This window comes from Neopsephotus bourkii, unplaced genomic scaffold (genome assembly GCF_033783945.1).
Source record: "Neopsephotus bourkii isolate Nb327-2 ecotype Australia unplaced genomic scaffold, CSIRO-AGI_Nbou_v1 NB_1542, whole genome shotgun sequence".
Taxonomy (NCBI): domain Eukaryota; kingdom Metazoa; phylum Chordata; class Aves; order Psittaciformes; family Psittacidae; genus Neopsephotus; species Neopsephotus bourkii.
The window spans coordinates 6305214-6317532 of record NW_026902018.1 but is presented as its reverse complement, the minus strand read 5'-3'; the positions used below and the strand labels follow the sequence as shown (position 1 = coordinate 6317532).

At 47.0% G+C, this 12319-nt stretch overlaps 1 protein-coding gene across 1 annotated transcript in view; it reads right to left on the bottom strand.

Annotated features, from left to right (window-relative positions):
- Nucleotides 1-12319, bottom strand: part of SEPTIN5 (septin 5) — a 55935-nt gene that overhangs the window by 36027 nt on the left and 7589 nt on the right. The window lies entirely within an intron of this gene.

Here is a 12319-nt window from a genome sequence, read left to right as displayed (position 1 = left end):
AGCAGGATCCCAAAACAGATCAGTCTGACAGTACTGGGGTGTACACAGAAAACATGCCTCTAACTTTCTCACCTCTGTGTGCTTGGTCTGAGCTTCTGAAGTGTCAGCCCCAGGGCTGCCCACAGACTAGAGCGGATCCAGTGTTCGGCCGCGCAGTGGACCTGGAGTCCTTCCCAAGCATGTGCCTAGATTAACTTCCCAGTAAAAGCCCCAGGTCCTGTTAAATAACTGTCCTCCCTGATATCCACTTCCTTCATAAATACACCCTCTGCCAAGGGCTCCTTTCAAGGGGAGGAGAGCTCTTGAAAGTAAGCAGACAAACAGCAAAGGCATTAATCTCAGGGGTGAGACATGAGCGGCTTCCCTTCTGCGTGCTCCAGTGAAGGGCTTCAGGGCGCTGCTCCGCAGAAACCATCTACACAGTCAGGACTGTGAGCACAACTGCTGGGAGATGAGAGATCACCTCAGACAGCAGCTCCCCTGCTGTCCTCATGACACACTCACAGCGCAATCACAGCAGCAAGGCTTTGCTGCAAGCCAACTGCATCACTTGAAGTTTAACCCCTGCTGCCTTCATTCAGCCCACTGCAAATACCAGCTCCTGAAGGCTGTGATGCTTCTTCCATTACTGTCTGATCCCAGCTGGCACCAACTCCACTGAGCAGCAGGAACCTCTGAGAATCTATAGGATCCTAAAAGCCATAAAGCTCCTTGACATTTTTTATGGCTGGTCTTGGGCAGAGGGAAATTACTATTGGTCCAGATGGGCATTTCCAATACTGCCTCTACATTTCCAGGACTTCACATCACTTAATATCCAATGCTGAGACTCAGGGGAGCTTTAAACTATAAAGAAAGCACAGCCAAGGGGACCATGTATGTAGGGCAGGCAGATAGCAGATGCCTTGGTGACTCATATTTCACCTGAATATATAATTAATGTAGTATGTAATTTATTAAAAAACAGAAGTGGATGTAAGACTGCAGGATCTAAAGAGACTTCATGTGTGTACATATCACAGCAAGAATGAGCTCAGTGCGGCAGGCAGGATTAGAATAGTTCCCACACTGAGGAAACAGCCAGGAGAGATTACAAAGGCCAAAAGCAAAGTGACTAGCCTGGGAGGTGATCTTAACAGTAATTGCAATACAAACTAAAGCAGTAAAAGGCCTGGCCTGCACTCTCGTGTGTGTTCACACAGCTCCCAGCACCAGGGGTCTTCAAGGAAAAATGAAACAGAGTCACTGGAGCCCTGACCACATCTGTACCGCCATGGGCTTTGCCTTGCAGACAGCAGAAGGAAGACATTAAGCCATTGGAGCCTTTTTTCCCACAAGCTGAGTGGATCTTTCTTTCCCCCCGTCCCTTGCTTCTGCACTGAGAATGTCCAGAGGTCAGTGGGACGGGCTCGCTCCCCATGGCCAGCCTCCAGGAGCTAATGCTCATGATGCTGTGGTATATTTGCTCAGCCCATGCTCCAGCTCCCGGTTCCCTGCCAGGAGTCATTCTGGGAGAATAGTACCGGCTGCTCCGGGTGGGGTCAGGCAGAGACCATCCCAGCTCCATACACACACCCTGGACACACTTGATAACAAGCTTCAGAACAAACAGGGCACTCCCAAAGTTCCCAGGAAGAGCAAAGAGCTGAGCTGAACAAAGCTGGCAAATGCAGGACCTCAGCTCTCCTGCTCCTTGGCTCCGAGCAGTCGCTCAGTACAGCCACCAGTGGCACACAGGGACAGATCTGTCACTGTGCTGCTCCTCTCCCTCCATCAGATAACTTCAGGGTGAACACTCAAGTCCTGGCAATGGCTGTTCCTTCTGTCAGCTAGTGCCACTGTGCAGAAAATAGCCAAAATTTTAAGAGGTGAGTGAAAAAAATGGAGCTAATTCCATTAACTTAGAGGGTTTCCCACCTCTGACTGACTTTACAACTGCACTGGCTCACACCCCCCCCCCCCGCCCCAGCACCATCCTGAGCTAGCATGAACCACGCAGCCTGAGATCCTCCTGCACACTGCCCTTCTAAGCTTCCCTCAAGCCTCACTGCCATGGCATGCCATCAGGCTGGTGCAATTTGAAGGCCACACTGCTGTATTCAGAGAGGTTTCTGCCATCTTGAGCATCCCTGCACTGTACTGCCCTGCACAGCATAGCTACATCCCTCTTCTGGAGCTGAACTTCAGCCTCAACTTCTCTCTGTTATTTCTTTTTCTTTTGACTTCAGGAGTGAACAGCTGTACCAAAGCCAGAAACTATTCTGCTCCCCCTCTTGGCATTACATCCTCCCAGATGCTTGTGCAGGGTTTCACTTCCTCTTCAGCTCCTGGTCAACACTTAGCCAGGCTTTTCTCGTTAGCAAGCCTGTCCCTGCAGCCCTCCAGTATGCTCTTCTCACAGCCACCTCCAGCACATGGAGGTGATACACATGGGATGGGGCCAGGACTGACAGACCAAGGGAGGGCACAGCAGTCTAGAGTGGAATGTTAACAGGCTGTAATACATTAATTTCAATTAATGCACAGGAAGTACACTCACACAGGAGAGAAGGAATTAAGAGTATTAACCCATTCAGCCTGCAAAACACAAAGGACTTGTACATCAGATGGGAACAACTATCTCTCACACTTTGTGCAGCCCAGCCCCTATGGGTAGCATTGCACATACAAACCCCTCTTTTCTGCACACTCAGTGCCACCTTCCGCTATTCACTTTAAACAGTATTCCTGGGATTCCTAGTGGTGGATGAGCAGCACATACTGGTGAGGAACATGCATTCTGGGATCTGATCCCAGCTTTTCTGATGCTTCACACACTAATGCAGCTCCTGAACACTCTCGTGGGAACAAGATGACTGCAAACCTCTTCACAGCTCCAGGGACAGTTCTCTGGGAGAAAAGGAATGTGTAACAGCAGACAAACATTTTTCCCTGTGCTTCGTGGCTAACCACACTGTAGACATACACGCGCACACACACAGACCAAATCCAGCCCGTATGGGAGTTACTCCAGGATGCTGTGAAACAACTTGCAAATGCTTCACAAAAATCTGAAGTCACACAATGTATTGAAAATGCCGCATGTTTCTTTCATGAGTATTAGGGGATTTTCTATGTGGTTTCACTGTCCCAGGGAAATCTCTGCCTTGAGGGGACAGAGTCTTAGTATTGGTGAGGCAGAAAGCTCTGAAGGTAAGCAAAGAAGGTGCCTTCCAGTTCATGGTCTGCTCTCCAGGGAAAAAGTAACAGAGAAGCCACTTGAAACAACGTGAGAGGAACGCTCTTGGCTTATCAAAGAGATAATCTCAGCAAGAAGTGCCTGAAGTATTGAAGATGGAACAGAGCTCTCCAGACTTAGATTGTGCACATATGAGCAGTAGCTCCAGCATTACTGCTGTAGGCAGTGGGGTATTCTAAAACTGCTAGGGAAACCCTTTGGACTGAACATTTAAAACTAACTTGGCAAAGCTCTAAAGATACACAGCAGAAACCCAACGTGGTCTGGCACAGGAAGCAACCAGTTGGCTGAAGGTGGACTGTCCCCCCTGGATTTCCAGGATGTCCATTTAATGGGTATTTAATGAACAGCAACTTAGACTGAAACTGAGGTTAGGCAATATGGGCTCTAGAAGGCACTGAACCCTAGCAGTTGTTTCTCTCTCTAGACTTGCCTTTCCTCAGCTTTTGCAGGGACCTGTCATACCCCCTTAGTTTGTTGCTAAAACAGTCGACTGAAGAATAGCATCATCATGAAGTCAGAATCACTTTTGAGAGTGTTAAGCAGTTGTAAGAGACTTCTTGACTTTGGAGACTGAAAACATTTAGTGACCGAGTTTCTCCTTCATTCAGATGACAGCAACACTGTCACCTCTGCAACTGTGAGCTGCCTTTTGTAATGCCCCAGCTGCTGCAACCCAGCAGCTGAGCAAGTGTCACAAGCATCTCTCAGGGTTAAATAAAACTTGCTCCCACTTCATTAGCATTAGCAAGGATCAGGCCGCATTTCACACTCACACACTTGGCCAATGTGCCCAAAACTGCCCTGTGCCATTCCTGCAAAAGCAGTGGAATTTTGGACTCATACGTAAGTAGCTAAGCAGTTCATGGAAATTCAAGGGACAGAAATCCCTGTGCAGGAAACACTTACTTCCCCCTTTTCATAAACTGCAGATTTCTACTTGCACTGAGAGGGCTGAACCCCTGCCCTGTGCTAATAACCATTTATCCATTTGGAGCATAAATAATTGAAGAGAGCAGCAGCAGCAGCAGGAGGCAGATTCTGCGCCCAGCTCTCCAGCAGTTCTGTTTCACCATGCAGTTCATGTGCTAACCTCTTTTTACAGTCCTTTTCCAAGAAGCCAAACAGACAAAGAAGTGGGGGGGGGGGGGGAAGAAGTCAAAGTGCCCAGGAGGGACTTCACTCCCCAGCCCAGAACAGCCCATTTGTGGGACACACTGGCCTCCTGCAGCAGGACTGTTTAGACAGATGCATAGCAGGACAGGCAGGACTGAACCTCCTGACCCGCTGAAGTTCCACCCAGCTCCTGACACTGTTCTGAGCACTGAGCCTTTGCCCAGTGTGGAGGGTGAAAGACCAACGTTTGTCTTTTGAAACAGGCCAAAAAAAATTAATGAACCACACAAAGCTTTTTACAGAGAAGTAAAAGCTTCCACTCCTGTGCTGCATCTGGCCAAGATACACTGGGACATCAGAAAGACAAACAGAGATGTGCTGCTGTAAGAGTATTTCCAGTATTTACCTCCAGAGTCTGTGACTAATTTGCTACTCCCTTTCTGGCAGGCGCATCTTGGTAGTCAGGATGTAAGACCAGGGTTGGAAAACAGAGGTTGGAAGAGATATTAACATGGGGAGTCAAAGAGAAACAGCCTCGCCAGGGCGGTCTGTGACACAGTGAGAGACTATCCAGCTGTGGTGAAATATCCCACTCGCCAGCTGCAAACATCATTTTGTTTTCTCTGAGCAAAAACCACCCTGTCTGCACTGATACAGAGCACGGCAGACAGCACAGGAAAACAGTTCCACATTGCCACTCCCAAGGATTCAAAGAATCACAACTATAAAATAAATGGTTTAACTCAGAGAATTAAGAGTCAGTGGTACTCTGCTCACCTGCCAAGTTCCATGCTTTTCTTCTTCCTTGTGAAGAACTTTCCTCCAATCACAAGATTGCAAGAGTTGCTATTGTAAAGAACATGCTTACATGAAAGATGGCAATACCACAAACATGTAAGGGAGGCATGCTGCTCCAGCACAAACTGTGAGGGGATTCTGTAAGGCCAAGCTCTGCTTCTGGTCTTTGTTGTACAATTGCTGTACAAGGGAACCTCAAATTCACATGATACTTCTCATCACATTTCACAAAACTAAGCTAACCAATTTTCACCACATAGGTATCTACACAGAAATCAAAGGCAATGTTAAGGTCATCCTCAACCAGCTCAAGACACAGGAATCACCACTCCTCTCTCCTCTTAATCTGCTCATTGTCATCAGCAACTACCTGCACTGGAGCTGTCCTCAGTGTGTTAAGGGCTGCACTATGCAAAGCATAGCTTTTTCAGGGGTCATACTTTCTCCCATCTGGGCTCATCTCTCCATAAGCACAGTAGAGAAAAGGAGAAGGTGGTTCAGCACACACTGACAGGGAACTGGGTTATTTCCATCAGCCAATGTCCTCTGCAAGGCAAGGCCATGGTTGAAGGTTGACCTTAAAATGATGCACTATGTTGGTATGGTTGCTATTTTAGATGGAAGACATCTCTGCTGTTGTGATATCTACTTTTCCAGGACCAGTGGAAATCTCTGCTTCTCTCTTTTTTCCTAAGAAAAAAGCAATGGAGTGTGAATATAATTTTTGAAGATATAAACCCCAGATTCTCAAAACGTGAAACACAAAAGCAATGAATTCAGGAATTCTCAGTGCCTCCAAATGACTCGCACTGAAACCATTCCTCCAGTCAAATTACCTTCTGCACAGCATCTTCTCTATACGCAGTACGCCTATATATATTTTTAATGGCAAGCAGACCACTTCAAAATATGCTTAAGTAGAAAAAAGGACCAAGCTAAATGCAAAAGGCACAGCCCTGTAATTTCAGACCCACTGAAAGAACTGGATTCACCAGATAGTCTCTGCTCCCACACCCAAACAACTTTGCAAGTTGATGGGGTGGGGAGAGATCAACCTGGGAAGGAGAGGTTCCCATCCTCCTGATTTAAAAAGAAACAATGACTTCAAAGCACATTAGAGACACAGGCCTGAATGAGCAGGAGGGAGCTTCAGAAAAGCAGCAAGGTAACACCCCAAACAAACACACGCCAACAACATGAGCTAGGAGGCATGTTCTGCAGGAGTGTGCCAGGAGACTCCAGTTTAACTGGGTATTTGGGAGGTTTCACCTGTACTCCTCCCACAGCAACACCTCGGGCTTTGGCAGAGAGTCCATCCGCTGCACTTGTCCTGTTTGGTTCTCAAGTGCTCTTTTGACAAATTGCTCGGTTTCTCTTACACGGGGCCTGCTCTTCTGCACATGGAACATTAGTTGCTGTTTCATTTGCCTACCCAGTTTTGCCACGAGAATCCCTCTCAGCGCTCCAGCGGTATATAAATTGCCAGGAGAGAAACCATCCCTCTGAGAGGTGCTGAACCAAAGTATAATGAGGTTGAGGAGCTTGGTCTTACCAGGCAACCTGCAATAGAGCTACAGATCAAACTGTTCCTCCCAAGTCCAGGGTCTCAAACTACAACCCTTCCTCTTGGAAAGCTAGATTCTGTGTGCAGAGACCAGCATCAAGCCTCCACTAACATCAACGGCATGAGTTCAGTAACAAATACACCAGTTAAGAGGCCATTCGTTGGAAACCAGAGAGGGGGAGAATCCACCATTATTTTTTCTTCAATAAATCGTAGCAATTACAAGTCCAACCTGCAAAAGAGAGTCCTCTGGAACTAGGCAAATGCATCAGCTCTGACTATACTACAGGGGAAGTTAAAGACACATTCTTAAGACACCACATTGTTCTATTTTTGGACTCAGTTAAGTCCAAATTAAGATTTTACTGAAGGCTGACCTGCTCACATGCACTCTATTGTACTGCCCTCTCAGAAGATCACTTCATTTCCCAACTGCTTATAAAAAACAGCTTTTATAATAAATTTTGAAAAAGCAGTTCAGGCAAGAATCACAGCTTAAGCAAGCCTCTGGAACTGTTACCTGCTGCCAAACGTGAGGGAACTGGAAAAAGGTGGCACAAGAAAAGTCCTGCTCTCAAAGGATGCTAAAGAAAAATCATTTGTGGTTTTGTGTGTTCACTTTAATTTTAACAGATTGCTTGGTATTCGCAGCGTGGTTTCCCTCCACCATCCATGGCTGGCACAAATTCATAATGCACCGTGCTCTGTCACGCAAGACCCATTCTACGCTCTAGGTGTAAGGCACATGCACACACCCGCATGCTTGAGGAGAGAACTCCTCTGCCCCAGGAGAACCCTCTCCTGCAGACACAAACTCTTTCGGGTACTGAGTCCAGCCCACTCTTGCCTATGCAGTGTGACAAAGGCCCTCAGGAATTATGATAATATCTACAACACAGTACTCTGATCTCTGCCTCACTTCTTCCCCTGGGGAATGAGCAGAAAGGAGCCTTATACATAGCCTGCTCCCCTCTTTATTTAAAAACAAATTAACTAAAGAACAGCATGTGGTTTTGTTGGGCTTTTTTGGGGGCGTGAGAGGGTCATAAAGCTCCCCTCTAGTTCACAGCTTGCACTGAATTTACTACAATTTCAGAAGTCATTCTGGATTGTTTTCATCCAGAAATAACAAGAATTAACAGCACCACTTACAAATAGCTACCAAATACAAATAACAACAAAATGCTACCAAAACTTTAAGTAGCTTGGGAAAAATGCACCCAATGACCCAATTCTCCTATTACCCCTGGATTTACTTTGTTCAGCTCACCACTGCAATCAGCAGCTCACAAAATACCCCGATGTCTTTTCTCAGTGCCCAAGTCTGTATTATATAGGGAAACACCATCTCCTGCACTAACCAGGTGAATGCCCAAGCTGCTACAACACCAGTTTGCCTTTCTGTGGTCCAGAATGGCTGTGTAGTACCACCGTTTTGGTAAGTGTCTGCTGCATATGGAATTAGAGCCTCAAGAGAAAGGCTGGACTCAAAGGCAAGTTCAAGCTAGCTGGGAATGGATGGGTGGACTTCTCCCCGCTGCAGGGACTTGATGCATTGCCCTGCTGTGTTAACCACCATCTCCATCCCCACCTTTGTGAGGCAGAAAAGCTCTTCCACACACAGCAGACATTGCCTACATCATGGTGATGGTGCTAAGGAACACATGGGACTCTGCTAGTAACCCCTTACCTAGACATTCAAGCTCAGGAAGAGAAGGATTCCTCTTCCTCTCAAACACCCTAAATCCCTACAAACACCAAATAAAGGACAAAAAAAAAAACCAAAACCCTGTCGATGTCATCTGATTGCATCACTCCTCTCTCTCTCCAGAACTCAAAGGCAAATAGCTATTTGCTTTGCAAAGCAAAACAGATGTGTACTAACGCCCAAATCCCGGCTGCCTGCGAGGTGATGGTCTGCTACACCACCCAGGAGAGGAGAGCAGCAGGACCGGGTCTGTCTGCGCATCTGTGCTGCGGAGGGAAGAGGTTGTGATGGGGCGACGTGCTCCTAATGCTGAAATGCCTCTGCCAGCCCCTGCGCTGCCTTTCTCCATCCGAACCTACTAGACACACCCAAAGCACCACAAAAAAAGAAACCCGACCCAAAACGCAGGGAGATGGAGCAGGCAAAGCACTCATTTCCCGGATGAACCCAGCTAAAACAGGGCCACCATGCCCAGCGCCAGGCGGGAAGGCTGCCGTGCCCAGGTAGCAGAACACCACCCGCTGCTGCAGCAAGGCGGGCGAGCTCAGCCCCTGCTGCACCGCGCCGCGGACCCACCACCTACCTGCTTCTCCTCTGCAGGGCACAGCGAGGAGGGCGGGATGCCCGCGGCAGGAGCCGGCACCGGGGAGAGAAAAGAAGAAAGAGTGAGGCGTGAGGGATGCGACGGACCGCGGGGCGGAGCGGCCGCGCGTCCCCAGCGCCTCACCTGGGTTCACCAGCTTGTTCTTGTACCGCATGCCGGTGCTCATGGTGCCGCCGCCGGCCCTGCCTGCCCCTGCCCCAGCCCGCAGCAGCGCCCGGCTTGCCCGCGAGTGTGTGCGCGGCCGGGGCCGCCCCAGCGCCGCCGCGGAAGGGCCGGGGCCGGGCCGGGGCTGCCAATCCCGGGAGCCCGCCCCACCCCGCGCCCGCCCCGGCCCCGCCTCCTCCGGGCCCACGGCTGGGAGTGTGACCCCGGCCGGAGCATCACCGCCGAGGGCTCCTGGGCAGCGCCTCCCGGCCCCCAAGACGTCCAGAGCCGGCGGTACTAATGGAGAAACCCCCCGAGCGGTGCCAGCGACCACCGGGCTGGAGGCTGAAACACGACAGAAGGAAGCACAGCCTACTCTCGAGCAGAAACACAGCATTCAGCAGGAATACACCCATTGAAAAACCCAAAACACAAACAGAATAAGTAGGAAATGCATTTCCAGATTTAGCATCTCGAAATACAGTGGGAAGTCCTGATTCACAGTGCAGCCGTACTGTACAAAGTAGGAATGCATGCTTTGTTTCCATTAAAACATTTTAAAGAGGTGATACGGAAAGTTATTTTAGGTAAAGGCTGTCAGCATAACTTTGTAAGAAAAGGCAGGAGAGAACTCAAATGAATTTTAAACACTCCAGAGGCAGTAGTGGCACATGATTTAAGAACAGCTCATAGGAACCTCAACTCAACTCTAAAGAAGCAGGGAGAGTGGGATGCGAAAGCTGAGGACAAGCAGATTGTTCCCTCAACTTCCACAGCTGCAGGGAAAAGTCACATCTTCCACATTTCAAGGACAAAGTAAATAGTCAGACTTGAAACTCGTCTGAATACAGGACAGGATGTGCTTGGCATGGTGATGACTGCACAAGTGCATGGACCCTCTCCTGCCCTCTAACAAAGCTGACACCGATGCCACAGTACTAACTTTCCAAATCCTTGTAGTCATCACAGTCTGAAGTCTTCCACCTTCTCATTTAGAACATCCTTCATATCAAAATAAAGGAGACACTTTTAAGACCAGAGACTGGCAATCCCAGGCACATACATTTTGAAACCGCATTAACTCATCCCGAGTTCACTTTCAGACACTGATTCAAAGCATCGGAAAAAATTAAATCAGGTAGTTGTCAGTGTATCTGCTTGTTTGTAAATGTCAGAGTGCCACAGACCATTAGAGACTCTACACCGCAATTAAAGAAACCAACAAGCCCATCAACCTTTCAGGAGTTGTTTCATAGTCTACCACAGTGGTTTAAATCTAATGAAGACTGAAAGGACTGCAATCCTGTGCTCCTTGATCCTGCTGAACTGTCATTAAAGGAGTTATATGTGGGCACTTTGTCCCAGAGCTGGGAAGTGTCAGCCTGGAAAGGGATAGGCTGGAATTCAGGGAAAGGTTTCTGCATCTTCCATGGCCCTGGCACTGCCCAGACCACTGGGAGTAGAAATGCAAGGTCAGAAATCAGGCTCTAGCCAGAGATCTTCACAGTAACAAAGACTTGGCTTAACAACTGTGTTATCCCATCATAGTGTGAAGTATTTAACAAAACCAAGTTCAAATGTAACTGAAGATTAACATCAGGCAACATCAAAAGGCACAAAAATAAAGCCTATGTTGAAAGGAAACTAGTTGCTCATGGTACCAGCAGTACTGCAAGCTCTTTTTGGACAATTCTTAAAATAAACCTCAGGTTTTGAGCCAGAATGCTCCAACTGGAATCCAGAAGCCTGAAGAAGGCAGAGGCTATCAAGTAATAATCAGCATCCACTAGTAAAAATCTGCTCACTGAAGCTTCCCACACAAGTTATGACAGTGACTTTAGGTGCCTTGCTTTCAAAAGAGGGAGGAAAAAGCTCTGGTTTAAATAAAAATCAAAAGTCTGCTTCCCTATTGTCCTGGTTTGCTTTGAAAGAACAACCTTTCATGTTACCTTTGTTCAGAGAGCTAATCCAGTGTGCAACTAATGTATGTAACTAAAGTCTTGGCTTCTCAGCAGGGGTGTGGCTGTCCTGGCTTTCACGAGCACAAATGGACAGCACATCATCTTAAGAAGGTTGCAAAATATGATGCAAAATTCTGCAAGAAAAACAAGAACAGCACATATAATGGCACACAACTCATAAGAAAATGCTTGTGTTAAGCCTCTCACCTTGGCCCTCTCAACAGACACACAATTCAAATCTCCATAAAACCTGAAGACGCTTTGTATGAACACAAATCCATCACTCTATTTCTTCTTTCAACTTCATTATAGCAGCCACCGAAATAAGAGTGTAGCATCCATTTTATGCAGTTCAACTCCAAGCACAAGCCAAATATGCATCCCTGTGATACAAATCGTTCGTTAATCCTATCCTGAGTAAACACTAATTGCTAGACAGTAAGATTAGGGCTAATTACATGAAAGACACTCCAATTTAGTACTGAAGACAAAGTGTCTCAATCCCATACTTGCAAAATAATTTATGCTTATGCATATGTAATACACACAAGACTACAAAGCATGCAGAAGAGAGTAGCAACAAAGAAACCAGCAACATTCTTATGAAGTAAGGTGTGCAATCGGATTTTCTAAGGTATTTACCCACCTTAAAGGTGTTAGCAGGTGCCTACTGAACTACGGGGAAAAAAAGGATGCAAAGTCTTGCTACCTAACTTCCAGTTAAACACTATTAAAGTTGTTCTGAAATGAAATCAAAGCAGTTTTTATGCAAACTCTAGAAAATGCCTTCATTCCCCAGGGGAAATATCACAATCCCTTTGAGTACGCACTGTGCACAACGCCACTACAGCATTTCATAATTCACTGGGAAAAGCCAAAATAATAATAATAACACCAACAATAAAAACCACCCCAAAATTCAACATTTTCCACATTCATACAATTTATTACAAAACTTCAATGAAAATTAGTGTTATGGTATATATAAAAAAAATAATCAGAACATGCTCTCACTCATCTGACAGATAAAAATGCCTGTGACAAATTCTTGTAACCAAGACTTGAGACCTGAAGGCCAATCTTCAGAGGCATCCCCAGAAGTTCTTGGCATGTGTAGTGTTTACGGTACATTAAGGCACGATGATTTAGAAAAGTCAGCTTCTTTGCATCACTGGCGAATCATCAG